The sequence below is a fragment of the Rattus rattus genome, chromosome 1 (assembly GCF_011064425.1).
Source record: "Rattus rattus isolate New Zealand chromosome 1, Rrattus_CSIRO_v1, whole genome shotgun sequence".
NCBI lineage: Eukaryota > Metazoa > Chordata > Mammalia > Rodentia > Muridae > Rattus > Rattus rattus.
In genome coordinates, this window is record NC_046154.1 from 186,782,484 (window position 1) to 186,798,555 (window position 16,072).

The window sequence follows — 16,072 nt, forward strand, 5'->3', positions numbered from 1 at the left end:
TTTACAAAGTTGGTAGTTCATAGATACATGTAGACTGTATAATTCCAGACTTGTGTCCTTCGAATGCTTGTGAGCGGCCTCTCAACTTCCTATGTATCTGAGTCCTTTCACGTAATGAGAATTCTGAAACTAATCTGGCTTACTGCTATTTTTCTTCACTTTTTTTGTTCTTTTATTGGATATTTTTTAATTTCCACTTCAAATGTTATCCCCTTTCCCAGTTTCCCCTCCAGAAACCCACTATCTCCCTCGCTTCTATGAGGGTGCTCTCCCACTCACTCACCCACTCTCTCCCACCTCTCCGTCCTGGCATTCCTCTACAGTGGGGTAACGAGACTTGACAGGACCAAGAGCTTCTCCTCCCATTGATGCCAGACAAGGCCATCCTCTGCTACATATGTGACTGGAGCCATAGGTCCATCTCTGTGTACTCTTGGGATGGTGGTTTTGTCCCTGGGAGCTCGGGGGGCACTGGTTGGTTGCTATTGTTGTTCTTATGGGGTTACAAACCCCTTCAGCTCCTTCAGTCCTTTCTCTAACTCCTCCATTGGGGACCCCTTTCTCAGTTTAATGGTTGGCTGCAAGCTTCTGCTTCTGTATTTGTCAGGCTCTAGCTGAGCCTCCTAGGAGACAGCTATATCAGGCTCCTGTCAGCATGCACCTTTTGACATCTGAAATATTGTCTGGGTTTGGTGACTGTATATGGGATGGATCCCCAGGAGGGACAGTCTCTGGATGGCCTTTCCTTCAGTGTCTGCTTTGTCTCCATATTTCCTTCTGTGAGTATTTTTGTTCCACCTTCTAATAAGGACTTGAAGCATCCACACTTTGGTCATCCTTCTTCTTGAGCTTCATTTTACTGCTATTTTTTAAAGTTCTGTTTCTTTTTAAAACATGACATTATTTTCAAGATTTATGAAGCAATTACCACTTGTTAGCATGTATACTATTTTTACATTAAAATTAGGTATCACATTGATATATTACAGTGTTCTGATCTAGACTAATGAGTAATTGATTTTTAAAGAGAAAAATTGAAGCAATATATTATATTTTGTGTCTCTAGTAAGACAAAAAAGAGGAATGTGTAACATTATTGACTTTCCCTCCCTCCTTTCTAAGATCCCTCCCTCTCTCTTTTCCTTCTTTTCTCTCTCACTCTTTCTTCCTTCCTCTTCTAATCTCTTTCTTCTTGACAGGGTCTCCCTTTATTGCCCCCTCCCCCAACTAGAACTGGTTGTCCTCTCCTCATCACATTATACATGTTGAAATTACATGCATAAGTTGCCATGCCCACCAATGACTGTCTTATACAGACAACTTCAGGTGCCTAGTGCAAGGTCTGACCTAGAGTGAACCAGACGCACCAGTAGAGTGAGGTTTAGAAGTCTGAAATAATTAGAGGAGAAGGGTGTGTGTTTGTGCGTGCACACAAGTGTGTGTGTGTGTGTGTGTGAGAGAGAGAGAGAGAGAGAGAGAGAGAGAGAGACACGCAGGCACACACCACATGCATGTTCTTGTTTTATGTGGGCAGTCACTACTGATCTGACCTTCTCCTCATTTGGGATCCCATCAAAGCTTGGATAACAAAAGTAACCTAGGTGCAGAAAGATCATTTTTTGGGAAGCATCCTCCCATATGTATAAATAAGACTGTTGGTTTATATTACTTTATATATCACTTGATGTTTTGGAATTATTAATAGTCAGCCTTCTAGAATTATTATTTCCTGGACATTCTTTAAATATATGGTGATTTAGACTATATCTACCATTATGAGCTTGTATTAGAGATCTCACTGCAATATCATTTCCAAAGGAAACATAATAGGTAAGAAAAAAATCAGATACTAAGTGAATATGATAACAACATAGCTTAGGATAGCATGCTCTGTGGTTTTTTTTTTCCTTTTGTAGTGCTATAAGATTCAACCCAGGGATAATGCCTTAACATATTTCATTCAGTTCATTTGATTTTCTATGATTCTAGTTCAGGCCACTTTAGTTCATGTTATATGTTCAATATTGGGGACACAATGAATTGATTGATTTTAATCTCCTTGTGGGGCCAATACATACTAGGTATTGTTAAGATGATGGCTGTACACAAGGGAATTAAGCAGTGTCTCTGGAGAGAAGAGAGCTGCTGACCCCAGCAAGTGACAAATGATAGAAAGTGATACCTCCAGTGGGTCATAGGATCACAGAGAGAGGAACACTGATGGTGCCTGTCACTGCTAATGACTAAATGACTTAGTCTCTTGAGTGACAAAAGGGATTTGCAGGACACAGGCAAAAAGCACAGCATCAGGGACTGAAGGGAAACAATGGAGATAGGACAAGAGGTAAAGGACTGCAGAGAGGGGAGTGGGCACATCTAGGATATTTCCTGAAGAATCCAATACTTCCGCCACTGCCTGTTTCCACACTGAAAAAGAAGGGGCTGAGAGGAAGAGAAAAAGAAGGTGAAGGTCTTTACCTCACTTGCTGGAGGCCTGATTTCTGATGACTAAGAGCCAATTAAACCTGCCCAGAGACTTAGTGGCTGCCTGTGATGATTGCCTTCCTACTGGGAAGTCTCTGCTCCCGTTCCACACCTGTTTTCTGTCTGATATAAACTTGTAAATATGAACCCTTCCCCCCTTTTTTGTGTTGTCATTGAAAAGCACACAAATTCCTTCCGGACATTATTTCCAGAAGAAACAAGCCACAGTGAAAGAACGGAATGAGGAGCAATTGCTCTGTGCCCATTAGGGCATTTGCTGGTTATCTATCCACTGAACCGCTGAGATGGGCATGCGGTGGCATTTGCAGGCACAGTCGGATACGGTTACTTTGTTAAAACAATCTAGAGAGAGTATTAATTATGAGCCAATGGATGGTCTTTGTTATGTTCTAGAACTGGAATGATGGCCAACTGAGAAGACATGATGCAGGGAGAGGGATTTGGTGGCATCGGTGAACTGCCTTGGTAGGGGGGTGGTGGTGTCACAAATAGCTGGAACCAGCCATTTCCTTACTCTGGGACTTCCACTCAGCCGCTGACTTCCCAACCTCCGTGTCTTTGGTCTGTGGGGATAACGATACATATCTCATGGGATTACGCTTACAGTTAAACCATACCAAATTAGCAACTGCTTAGCATTAGATTATAGTTCTTATTTTCTTAGCACCAGGAGTCTTCTACTCTTTTAAGGCTAAAATAAACTGCTCTTGGTGCCTTTGATCAATGCTTTCTTTCATGGTATTAACTTTAGGATGGTTGGTATCTCTTAGAACTTCTCGGGCAGAAATGGAAATGTCTTGGGAGATGGAGGGATTTCGCAGGAAAACCCCTAATCATGACAGCTGGGGAAAGTAGACTTTAACTCAGTCCTTTGAGCCAGCTTGCCTGGAGTCGGTTTTAGACAGTAAAAGGGAAATGACCAAGTAGGATCCATACTGCTTACCCTCCGTGGTTCTCGTTCAGAGCTGTATCATCCTAATATAGAGTGTGCACTTCCTCCAGACACTGTTGTGTTTGCTTTAAGTATCTTCTTTTGCAGTTTACACATCTCCAACACCATAAATAGTCCCTTGGCTGACGCCATGTCTGCCCTCTGCATGACCCCGATTTCCCGCTGCACTTGCTTTAGAAAGTTAATGTCCCTCTAGTTAAATGTGTTACTAGAAGTGAATGTAGCCTTCCTGCCCCTCAGGACAGGGTGCAGGGGCTCCGTGGTTGAAGACTCATCTTAGAAATGAATAATCCTAGTCGATAATAAGATTCCACTGTTGTTTTACATTTCAGGTTAAATCATTTTGAAATTTGACAAGGAGGCAATGCCAAGGATCATGTAAATAGAGCAAACAGAAATAAAAAGAAATGGCTTCGATCTGACTCACCCAAGATGGAAAGCAATCCATTGTTGTACCTTGCTTGCAAGCAAATATTGTTTTAGCATCTTTAGTGATTAGCTCTATATGAATGTCAACTGGCAGTTATGAGTCAAAATCTATATATGTCATGATATTGGAGGTTTAAAGATACTTCTCTATTTAATTTAGCTTGAAGATAGCACTTCCTTACCTTTAACTCACATAATGAATTTCCCCAGCACTGAACCCTAGTGTGTGAATGCTAAATCTGCATTTGTCAAGGAGAAGAAATGCAGGTTGATCATCCTACATTCGTAGGGAGCTTTTCATGTGAGGATCTGGCTGAGATGCACCTTGTAATGCTGTGTTTGCTGGCCTGAGCATTATACGTTAACATAAAGTCTATGTTAACATAGAGTCACTAGGCGTATAGCTTTGCAGAAAATGCTTCCTTAGCAACCCAAGGTTGATTTAACCTTGGGTCTGGCTGGCTAGTTGTCTGAGGGAGGCACAGTTCAAGAGTGCCAACGTGGGCACCTTGAGCAAGTGAGCTAAATAACACATCAAAGAGGGAAGCAGAGAATATCTTACTTTGCCTTGGGACTCAGTAATACACAGGTTTTCCCCCTCATAGTTCATATCTAGGTTCTTAGTAAATGCTTTAATAGGAGAGGCTTTTCTATTAGCAAGGTGAACAATTCATTTGTGAAGGCTAAAGGGATGAGAACTAAGCACAGAGTTCATCCAAGGGTTGAATTGCTAGGATGGGCATAGCCTGAGGACGAATGTGTTATAGAAAATGAAATTTCAGACAGAAGAAAACAAGCTAAAGAGGGTCAGAGGGTCCTGAAAGCACGTGAGTGGAAATGTGTGCTATTCTTCTCTATTCTTCTTTGTCCTCCCCCACCCCCTCATTTGCTGAGATCAGTGGAAGTTAAAATCTTGACCACTTGGCTAAACAACAACAACAACAACAACAACAACAACAACAACAACAACAACAACAACAGCAACAACATCGCACAGGGAGTGCCGACTCATTGAATCCAATTAGGTATTTATTAGCTGGGGCAAAATTATTAGGCAAGGCTACAGGCCGGGCCCTGCCATTTCTAGTCAAACTGATGTTGCTCCTACAGATTCCAGCTCATGGGCTTCATTCAGGGGGAGGGGAGGTCTGGTCTTCAGGCACCACGTGCTGATGAGGATTGTGCACTCTGTCCTTCATTTTTATTTCTGTTTCTGGGCCAATTAACTGAGTTTTGTCTTGGGCATGTTATCATAAAAGAAGCTCATCTAGAAGAGAACTCTGGTACTTTTTTTTTCTTCAATTTTTTTATTGGATATTTTCTTTATCTACACTTCAAATATTATCCCCCTTCCTGTTTTCCCTCTGAAAACCCCCTATCCCATCCCCCCTACCCCCTGCCTCTATGAGGGTGCTTCCCCACCCACACACAGTCTCCCTCCCACCTCCCCTGCCCTGGCATTCCCCTACACTGGGGCATCAAGTTTTCACAGGAACAAGGGCCTCTTCTCCCATTGATGCTTGACAAGGCCATCCTCTGCTACATATGCGGCTGGAGCCATGGGTCCCTCCGTGTGTACTCTTTGGTTGGGAGCTCTGGTTGGTTGGTATTGTTCTTCCTGTGGGGTTGCAGACCCCCTTAGCCACCTCAGTCTTTTCTCTATTGGGGACCCCATCTTCAGTTCAATGGTTGGCTGTGAGCATCTGCCTCTGTATTTGTCATGCTCTGGCAGAGCCTCTTGGGAGACGGCTATATTAGGCTCCTGTCAGCAGTCTCTTCAGTCTCTGCTCTACACTTTGTCCATGTATTTTCTCCCGTGAGTATTTTCTTCCCTTTTCTAAGAAGGACTGAAGCATCCATACTTTGGTTTTCCTTCTTCTTGAGCTTCGTGTGGTCTGTGAGTTGTATCTTAGGTATTCCAAACTCTTGGGCTAATATCCACTTATCAGTGAGAGCTCTGGTACCTTATTCAAATCACCAGCTTTGAGAAGCAAGGCTAGCACTGACCTCTTCTCTCTGTATCCATGGATTTAACCAACCCTTAACTGAAACGATGACAAAAACTGCATTTGTTCTCAACATGGAAGACTTTCCTTTTTCTTGTAGTCACCACTCCTTCAGCAATATAACACAGCAACTATCTACACATAGCAACTGTCTACACATTGTTTACATTGCATCGGGACTGACAGTTAATCCTGCAGAATGTGCAGTGTAACCACCACCAAGCAGGCTATCTGCAAACACTACATAGACCAGTTCATACATAGAACGTGAACATTCTCAGCTTTTGGGCATACCCTAGGATTGAATGGGTTGGGCCTAGAACTAACTCCCAACAAGATACTGAACAACAGTTATATACTGAGAAATACATCCTATCTTACTTCTCATAAAATATGCTGGGGATTATTGCTAAATACTGTCAAGAGAGGAGAGAATTTGCTGGGCTAGTTTCTGGATCCTCTCATGACTGCTTTTCAGTTAATGAGGAGACATACATTAAAATCCTGTGCGCACTTCCTGCTTGCATACCCCAGACACATGGCTTAATTCTGCATATTGCTGAATGATGCAGTGTGGTGTCTTGCTACTGTTTTCAGTCTCATTCTCTTTCATGGTTGTGTAGAGAGCAAAAGGAGAAAAGCAGCAAAGGCTCGAAGAGTAGAGCAGATACCATGAAACCTATATACCAAGATTACTGAGCAGGGATGGTTTAATAAGCAATGCTGTAAGCTCATTTTTATTTATTTTTCAGTAAGCTCATTAAATGGTAATTAAATGACAAGGTGTCCAACAGTATAAGGCATGGAGCATTTCCAACACACCCTTGTCGTCTCTGTAGCTTTGGATGCACACTGTCAGGTCTATCAAGTTTGTTTCTGTCCATTAGAGTGCGGTTTCCTTGCATGCACAGAATTTGCCCATCCATTTAGCAAAGTTGTTTTCACTTTAACTATGTTGAATAATGTTGCTACAAACATGTAGTAACCATGCACATACATGGTTAGTTATATCATCTATAGAGGAATGCAGACTCTCCTTGAATCATAGCTTTGGTACCAAAAAATTATTATAAGTTTAACTAAGAATTTTCTCTTGCAGCTATGGGATGCTCTCAGAACTTTCACTAACGTTACTTTATTTGCAAACTTGGCAATGAGGCCGTGTTTAATATCCCAATTTTATGGATGAGCAGACCAAGGGGCAGAAAGGTCATGGGTTTTCCATTCAGGTTTTGCAATGCCAGTTTGTGTCTTTTCGGTCTGGACCCTGGTGGCTCTCAGGAGAGGGTCTGTTCATGGCTGACTTGCATCTCCACTGGACGCCAAGGAGGCAGGGACAAACACTGGCATTTTCAGACACCTACTCATTATTAGGCTCTGGCCTGTAATGACCGTTAAATCGTGTCGTAGGCATGCCTCTTGGCGAGCAAGGTCAGGCCACACAGAAAGCATTCTATAAAGTTAAATTCCTGTCGGGAAGCTTTTAAGGTGTTTATATTTTAATGATGTTATTAAAATGAAAGTTCAGACTTGCATAATTCATGTGTTCCGTGCCTCTTTTAAAATCCCTGTCACTGAACTTTTTTCTTTCCTTTTCTTTTTTTCTAAATTTCACTGAGATTCTCAAAGTACAAACAGGTATTTAAGCAAGAGTAAGGTAGATTTCTAGGTATACTGAGTGGGAGCTTCTCGGGTGTGGAACTCTTCAGGCTAGGGTCACTCTCAGTGTTTCCCCTGTGTTATAGACAATGCTATGGAAACCAAGTTGTTTTCAATGGAAACAACCTGTACTAAGAGCTGCTTACAAATAAATGGTTTGATAATGTCTAGGAATTGGGACAGTCTCTGAAAAATGTCTTTGGCTTTGTAAGGGGTTGCTTTACTTCCTGTGTCTGTCACAGGTGTATTTAGATTGCTGTCAACAATGCTGTTGAACTGAGTGTATCCTAACGGGTTTAAATTGCAGCTAATACAGTTGATGAAAGTCTAGAAATTTACAAGTTGATCACCAGATTTTCTTTTTTTTTTTTTTGGTAGGGGGCAACACTTTTCAAACAACAGGGATTGTCTTTTAAAAAACTCTTTTTCCCCCTTACGTTTTGAACTTAGGGCAATTGCATCTTACTTTAAAATCCCCTCTTAGTTATGCGTGATGAGACTGTATAAATACAGCATTTTATTTTTCAGCAACAGGAGCTGGTTGTAGAGGCAGCAGCAAACAAATTGAGGGATCTTAGAAAAATGAAGGCTTCCCTATTGCCTTTCTCTCTCTTCCTGATCCTTCTGGGCTCTGCATCACAGAGATATGGAGAAAAAGCTTTCTTCCAATCTGTTGGCTTGATGACCAGGAGGAGTTGAAACATTTATTTTTTCCACATTTCTTCCTATCCAAGAGCTTATTATTTGATTTAAGTATTGTTTAGAAACCTTGGTTAAGACAGTTTTCTAAATGGAGTTTTATTGGTCAGGAAGTTACTAAACGTATGATAATATATCCAGAAAAAGGTGCTACAAAGAGCAGCAGATGCGATGGCTGCTTACCACATCTGGCCTGGAAGATTACACACCAGTGGACAGACCGGAATAATGACTGTGACATCATCTCAGTTGTGTACAATGCACATACTCGTGCATGTATACTTACATACGAACATGTGCTTGTGTGTTTAAATGATACAGGCAGAGAAGAGAATCCAGAATGACACACAATCTTCAGTTGTGTCCTTGAGACAACTTCCTTTAGGAACTGACTAGGGCACTCAAGTTCTCATTTGCATCCTAAAGGAGGTGATGAGGCTATAGTTTGAACTTTCTTGTGTTCTGATGATTTAAAGGCTGTTAACTCTAGTAACATCTTGAAATACTGCCGTTTGTGAACACATTTTGTTCCTTAATGAATCAGAAAATGGGAGTCCATGAACAAATCACAGTCTCTCAAGTAGATAAATATGTAATCCTGCAGTCACATATGCATGCGCAATATTCCTACAAGCCTACTATCACTAAAAGTGCATTAGGCTCCTTGTTAATGAGGGGGACATGTTAATTAATTACATAGCCATATTGTTGCCTGACATCGATCATTTGAAATCTATGAATTTCTTAAGGCAATTGATCTTACTGCTTTCGTCTCAGATAAAGGCAGTTTCAACATCCCAAAAGATTAAAAAATACACTTATTTCAGGTTTTTAAGTTAAAAAAGTTACTTTTCCTCAATAAACATTGAACAATAGGAGGCCTTTGAGAATGGCACACAGCTAAAGTAAGGCCTTTCGGCCATCACAAAGGCAGTGGCTGCTATGTTCTTCTGACCCGTCATCTGAGGCAGTCAGCCCATAAAGCAGGAGGCATTTCATACTGAATTCTGGCCTTGTCTTCTCCTCCTTGGGCAAAAGACGAGACCAGGAATTTATTTTTGTGCCTTTACTCCTTCCCCCTGGAGAATGTCTTTATGACCACTGAGGGGTAACTACAATAATGTGTTTGTGTCTGTGCAACTCTTATCTTTTTTTTTTTTTCTTTTCTTTTTTTCGGAGCTGGGGACCGAACCCAGGGCCTTGTGCTTGCTAGGCAAGCGCTCTACCATTGAGCTAATTCCCCAACCCCCGCAACTCTTATCTTTTGAGCAGAGTATGCCACTCTATTTTGAAACCATTAAGGCTGATAGAAAAAGAACAAAACGAAAATTACGTAAAATCTCTGAAGGTGATTGCTAATATATCCAATCGATCTTAAGAATTACACTTTCTACTTTTATTTGTTTCTCAAGTGCTATTGTGATAGTGCTGCTATATGATGCCAAAAGGATTTGACTTAGGAGAAGAAAAGTTAAATCAGAGCAGTCAGAAGAGACTGGCTAGGGGAAGTTTGTTCATGTAACATATATGTGACATATATGTGAGGATGGGAGACCAAGTTGAGACTGTGTTTACAGTAGGCTTTAGGAAAGCAGGTGGCATGTCTATGAGGGAGCAAAGAATGATGCCTCTGTGGCTGAAGTGAGGAGCGAGGGTTAAGGAATGTGTCCTCTTAAAGGTGGAGATGGGTTTGAGAGAACTTGGCACGCAAGCCTCTGAACTGCGTTTCCATCCCCAGTTACCATGTAAAGCTGGTTAGGCATGGCAACTCAATATATAGAATATGAGAACTAGTGAGGGAGATACCCAATCTCAACTCCTGGCCTCTATACATACATGTACCTGTATACATTCATGTGTTCACACACAAGAATATGCACACCACACATACAAGTACACACAAAAAGTAGAAACGGCCATATAATAACCCCTTTTTGTTGTTATTTTAGACAGGGTCTCACTTTAGAGCCAATGATAGCCTGAAACTCCTGATTTTTCTGCCTCAGTCTCCTGGGTGATGAGATTCCAGGTGTCTGCTACAGTGCGTGGCTACCCTTTTTTATAATATGATGATTCATTCTTTTAAAGAGTTTCCTTTATGTCTATGGGTATGCATATTTGTATGCAATGTATTTTGGTGTCCTTGAAGGCCAGAAATAAGGAAGGAGCCTAATGTGAGTGCTGGTTGTTGAACTTGAGTCCTTAGGAAGAGCTCTGAGGGCTCTTAACTGCTGAGCACTGGAAGAATTCATCCTCATATTTCTAGGAGACTCAAACACTGGATGCCTCTCTCCTTAAGGTGCTGTAGGCTTTGCTAACAGATTGCTTATTATTCCTTACAAAAAGAAGAGAAAAAGGTAACACTTACTTCTTTTAATGCTTAAAAAAAGAAGTATTTGGGAATACTTCTGTTATTCTAGTTAGCTATTTGAAATTCTAGACCTCTCCATTCCTTTTCTGTGTACTGAATGAGAGAAGGGGATAGGATGGTTAAGTGAAAGAAGACAATGCAGTCACACAGTCACCTGGGTTAGACGGTGCGGGACAGAGCTTCTAAGGGGGACTCGCACAGAGGTGCCATGGGAGGGCCTTCTGAGGGGTTAACATAAAAGGCTCAACAAAGTCCATTTTTAAGCCCATAACACAGAAAACTCATCTATTGATTTCTGTCTGTCCCAGATCCTTGACTAGTGTTTGCTACCCAACTATAAGGCAGAACTATAAGGCAAAGAAAAATGGACAAAAAATTTCCGAGTGGAAAGGCACCTTTGAGATCACCCTGAATGGCCCTTCTTTTCATCTTTTTTCTTTTAAACATCAAGGTCACCTCTTAATTCTAGCATTGTGGAGTGGGCAGGTGGGCATCGCGGCTTTCATGATCTTACGACTTTAATCACGCCTGTGCTCTGCTTTCTTTCCCAGACTACAAAGTCCTAAACTTCTTAGCCTGTCTTCATAGACAGTCCCTTGATCCCCTCTATCCAGGCTGCCCTTCTATGTTGGCTAGTCATTGAACATTGCTGTCTGTGTTGAGGTGGGTGGCCATACCTAGGTGTACTCCATAGAAGGATAAATGCCGGGTATCCGTGTAGAATCTTCTGGAATAGCACCAATCCTACATTGACTCTGCAATTCTATCATCTAATTTGGATTATAGTTTTCCATTTTAGTGACCTGTTTCTAAGATTTTTCACAATGAAATGTGTGGTAACTTTCTGTTTCCATGACAAAGTAGTTGAAATACACAACTTCTAAGGTTTATTTTGGGTCCTGTTTTGGAAGCTCCATGTCACGGTTAGTGGTCTCCATTGGGTTTGGGGTGAGCTAGAATATCACAGCAGAAAATACATGGGGCCCAAAGCTATCCTCACATGGCAGCTGGTAGGCAAGGAGAGGAAGGGTCTTAGATTCTAATGTTCTATTTACCATAGCACTAGGGCTTATGATTTAAAGGTTCCATCTTGACCCTCTTTGGTAGCACCACAGACCAATGAGGGAGCCTTCAATGTGTGGACCTCTTGAAGAATATATATATATTATAGCAAGACTCTTTTATGTTTTGGGTTTGCTCATGTACAGATTTTTCATTTACTCATTGAGTTTCACAGGTCAGTGTTTGGGAATACTCAAAGTGAATGGTAAACTTCTCAGGGGCTTTCGAAAGCATCATTTCTCCATCTGTCTGTTTACTACTCTTTTAATATTTCCCAGCTCATTTTGACTTTCCTGTTAAGGAGTTTATTGCAAGTTGAATTTCTTGACAATTACTTTTGGTTCAGTTAAAATATTTAAATATGTAACTTGGAGCCGCCGAATCTTGTAGTAGTCAATTTTCAGGGGTTGGGAAGCATTTGTAATCATGTTAGACTGTTTCCTTTCCAAAAGTGCCACATGTTCCCTCCTAGGATCAGCCACTGATACAACTGAATAGTGGGAAACATTTTCATTCCAACCTAAGAAGTACTCACATTCCTTATGGTTGAGCCCCTTTCCATCCTGTTCGACACCCTTGTTTCTATTGCGTCTCTGATATGGCTGGAGTGTCCCTGTTTTAAACTGTATCCTCTTTTGTGTGCAAAGAATTAAATATTAAAATAGCATGCAAGCGTATACATTCAAGAAACAAAGCAATCTATTAATATCCGATATCTAGTCTTATAGGCTCACCAATTCCATTTTGCTGTGTAAGTAACCACGTGACACTAAGCAACCGACCAAGTGATTTATATTAGTGACTCCCTTAATGGAATTTCTGTTTGGGCTTAAAGGATATTTGAGATCAAGTTGAAGTCCTTCAATCTGCAATGTAATTAGTCACCTGCTCTTCAGGTTGACTCTGGTGGGACATAAAAGTCACATTTTTATTAATGGAGTGTGAAGATGGGCTATGTTGATGTCCTAGCTGTGCCAAATTCAAGGTCTGTGATTTTGAGCAAGTTGTTTCCTGAACTGTGGTTTGGTTCCATCAACGGAAGAGCATTGAGCATAGTCTGGATCCGTGGCTTGGAATAGGGATTAAGTCCGTTAACAGGCATAGGGCATTGAAACAGGGCCAACCTCCACGGTGCTGCGCCCGTGTCTGAACTCAGATGGCCGAGAACTGGCATGGTGGCTGGCATGTGGTGAGAACTCGGACAGTGTGAGGTGAGTGGCTGGACATACCTGATGTCTACAGAGCTTACAGTGAACGTGGTGCTCCCTGTGGTGAACTGAGTGTATCTCAGCCTGCCACTTGATTTTAACTGGTCCCAGTGTCCATCCATGTTTTCTTCTGCTTCCTTAGAACGGTTCAGTCCTTCAGGTATTGCATGCGTCTCCATTTTGTTGTAGTAGCAACCGTGCCTACTTCTCAACTCACATCGATTGGGTTTGACTATTACTCTTTTATAATTCTTTTTAATAACTCAGTTTCTAGAACCATGCCATTTCAAGAATGTCATTTCTTTTCTAGAACAGTCTGTTCACTTCTCAGAGCTTCCTATTATTTTTATCAACATTATAATTAAGCATTTTGAAATGTTGCAGAATTAATTTTACATTGTAACATTCAAGCCTAAAATTATGATGAAGCTTCTGACATCACTGCCAACTTATTATGCATATTCCTGTCCCATTAGCTCAATAAGAAGCCAGCGCATTTGCATATTATTGCTTGACCCTGATATCATGGCCAATTAATTTGCATATCCCTATCTAATTGGCTCAAATAAGTTTCTGCCTGTTTATTTATTGGCCTAGCTCCCAGACTAGTGGCTTTTAGTTCAAGTCAATTGAATTTGGAGCGGTTTTCTTCGTAATGCTTTCATTACCAATAGACGGACACATAGGAAGGGAGTCAAGGGCATTAGGAAATGACTTCAAAACCTGTGAAGAAAACAGCTGCCTCCGTCTCCTCTTTCCACTGAAGGAGATTAAGGAGGAAAAAGACAAAAAATTCACACTTTTCAGGCAGGAGACACTAGAGTCCTAAAAGAAATATAGTCTTTTATTTGAGAAAATTCTTATATATAAATCAAAGGGTGTATTTTCCCCCCCTATATTATTGACAACAAAATTCTATCTTAGGACTTGGCTGACATAAACCTTACTTAAAATAATGATGTACCATCTAAGCTTTTAAGTGTCTTTTTTTTCTTTTGAGTTTAAGATGAAGAAGATACATGGGAGTGGCTTGTTTAAAAACTTCAGATTCTCCCCTAGAACGGGGTTTGAGGTGGTTCTTATTTTAACATGTCTCCTGATGATTCTAATCAAGACAGTCAAAATAGCAGCTCTTGATAAATTTTGCCTGAAGGAACACATTCTCTCTGCTGATTATGGTTTTTATATTGACTCTCATGGGTACCTGGGAGTAGGTGAGCTGTTTCCTTTGAACACTATTAAGCACTTAAATGGGGCTATATTCCCTAAATTATTCTTGTAGATGATGGGAAAGTAGACCAAGAACAAACAAACAAGCGATTAAAATATACCTGCTGATGATTAAGAATTTGTAGGCATGTGCATGTGTGTCAGCGTGCATGTGTGTAACTCACTAACCTTTAACAGCATTAGTGTCAACTCTTAACTCCAACACCTTCTTGAAGTCCACTGTGCTCTTAAATTGCAATGGGTTTCTCCTGTAGCTAGGCATTTTGTTCTTATTTATTTGTTGCTAATCAAATGAATTCCTTTTTCAGAGGTAGGATCTCATTGTGGAAGTCACACACACTGAGATCTTCCTGCCTCAGCATCTTGAGTTCTGGGATCACTATGTCCTAGCCACCACTGGCTTTTCACAATGCTAGTAGTGGTAAGTGGATGAAGACAGCCAGGGAGAAGACAGTGGAAGAGGACATATCCTAAATAAAGCAGAAAAATTACCATGGAGAACACTTTAAACCAGTGGTTCAACATCTTCCTAATGCTGTGACCTTTTAATACAGTTAAATATAGTAAGATAGTTACGACTCCTAACCATAAAATTGTTTCATTGCTACTTGATAGCTGTAAATTTGTTACTACTACCATAATGCACATATCTGATAGGCAGGATAGCTGATATGTGACCCCCTGTGAAAAGGTCACATGACCCACCCCCAAATGGTTGTGACCCCCATGAGAGCCGCTGCTTTAACCATGTCTTGCTCAGCTGGTGTTACTTCTGATCCTTCCCCTAGCCTCTTCTTTTGCTCCTTCATGTTCATCAGCCACATTGGGGCAGATGCTTCACACAGGGTTTCCTGAGCCTTCTTTCCCCTATGCTTGCTGTGCTGTTTCTCTCTCTCTTCTCTCTTCTCCTTCCCTCGCTCTCTCTCTCTCTTTAAAAAATTAGGTGAATTTTAAGCCTCATCAAGGGATCAGGACGGCACCCTTCTTGCCCCTCTTTATAGGCACATAGTTTTCTAGCAGAGAAATGACAGAAAAAAGTCTAAAAGGCTGGGGTGCGTGTGCTCACTACAGGGAACCAGGGTGAGACCAGCCCTGTGCTTCAACGTTCTGTCTAACAAGGAGTCAGACAGGGAGGACGATTTGCCCGCAGCCTCGGATGAGAAAAGAGAATTGACTTGTGATTTTGAGAAGACAAGAAAGGAAGAGCTAACTGAGAACATCCCCAGGGATTTTGACTTTCCAACACTCCCTTAACCCCCGGTTTCTAAAAATACTCTAATTTCCAACAATCCTTACTCGATCCACTTTTAGTCTATCCTGAGGACTTTTGGGTTTCAGTTCCAGATAATGGAGGCTCCTAGGAGCCATGCTCCCCATCTTGAAGATGGGTATGTAGGAAAAGCTAAATGGCATGTTAGAGATAGTTCACATTAGGATTGAGGAACGCTCAATTCCTCCAGTGCCTTGACTTTCTCAGAACTTAAGATTTTCTTTTTTGGTGATATTAACAGAAAATAGAAATAGAAAAGGGAGATTTATTCATTTGTTAGGATTAATTATCCTAACAAATGTAATTGATTAATCAATTATACATGTATATGCAATACATATGTGTTTACGTATATAGGTATAATAATTAAGGAAGACAAGGTTGGGAATTTGAGTGGAGGACATGGGAGGTGCTGGGGTTGGGGAATGAGATAGAATTATATAAATACTCATGTAAAAACTTAATCTGCTGCAGAATTATGAATTGTCCTATTACACTTGCCTTATGAGGATGAAGGGCAGGAACTTTGACCATTTGTCATGTGGATGTGGGAAATAGGCAAAATCCTTAAGCTGTCCATTTGGAATAAACACAGTGAGAAAGAAATTGCCCGATGTTGCCAGAAACTAGTAAGAAAAGTATTTTGAAAATGTCTCCTTCCTACTTTCTCCATGTTTTATT

General features: G+C 41.0%; 1 protein-coding gene across 2 annotated transcripts in view; it reads right to left on the reverse strand.

Annotated features, from left to right (window-relative positions):
- Syt1 (synaptotagmin 1) overlaps positions 1-16,072 on the reverse strand; it is a 340,885-nt gene that overhangs the window by 70,123 nt on the left and 254,690 nt on the right. The window lies entirely within an intron of this gene.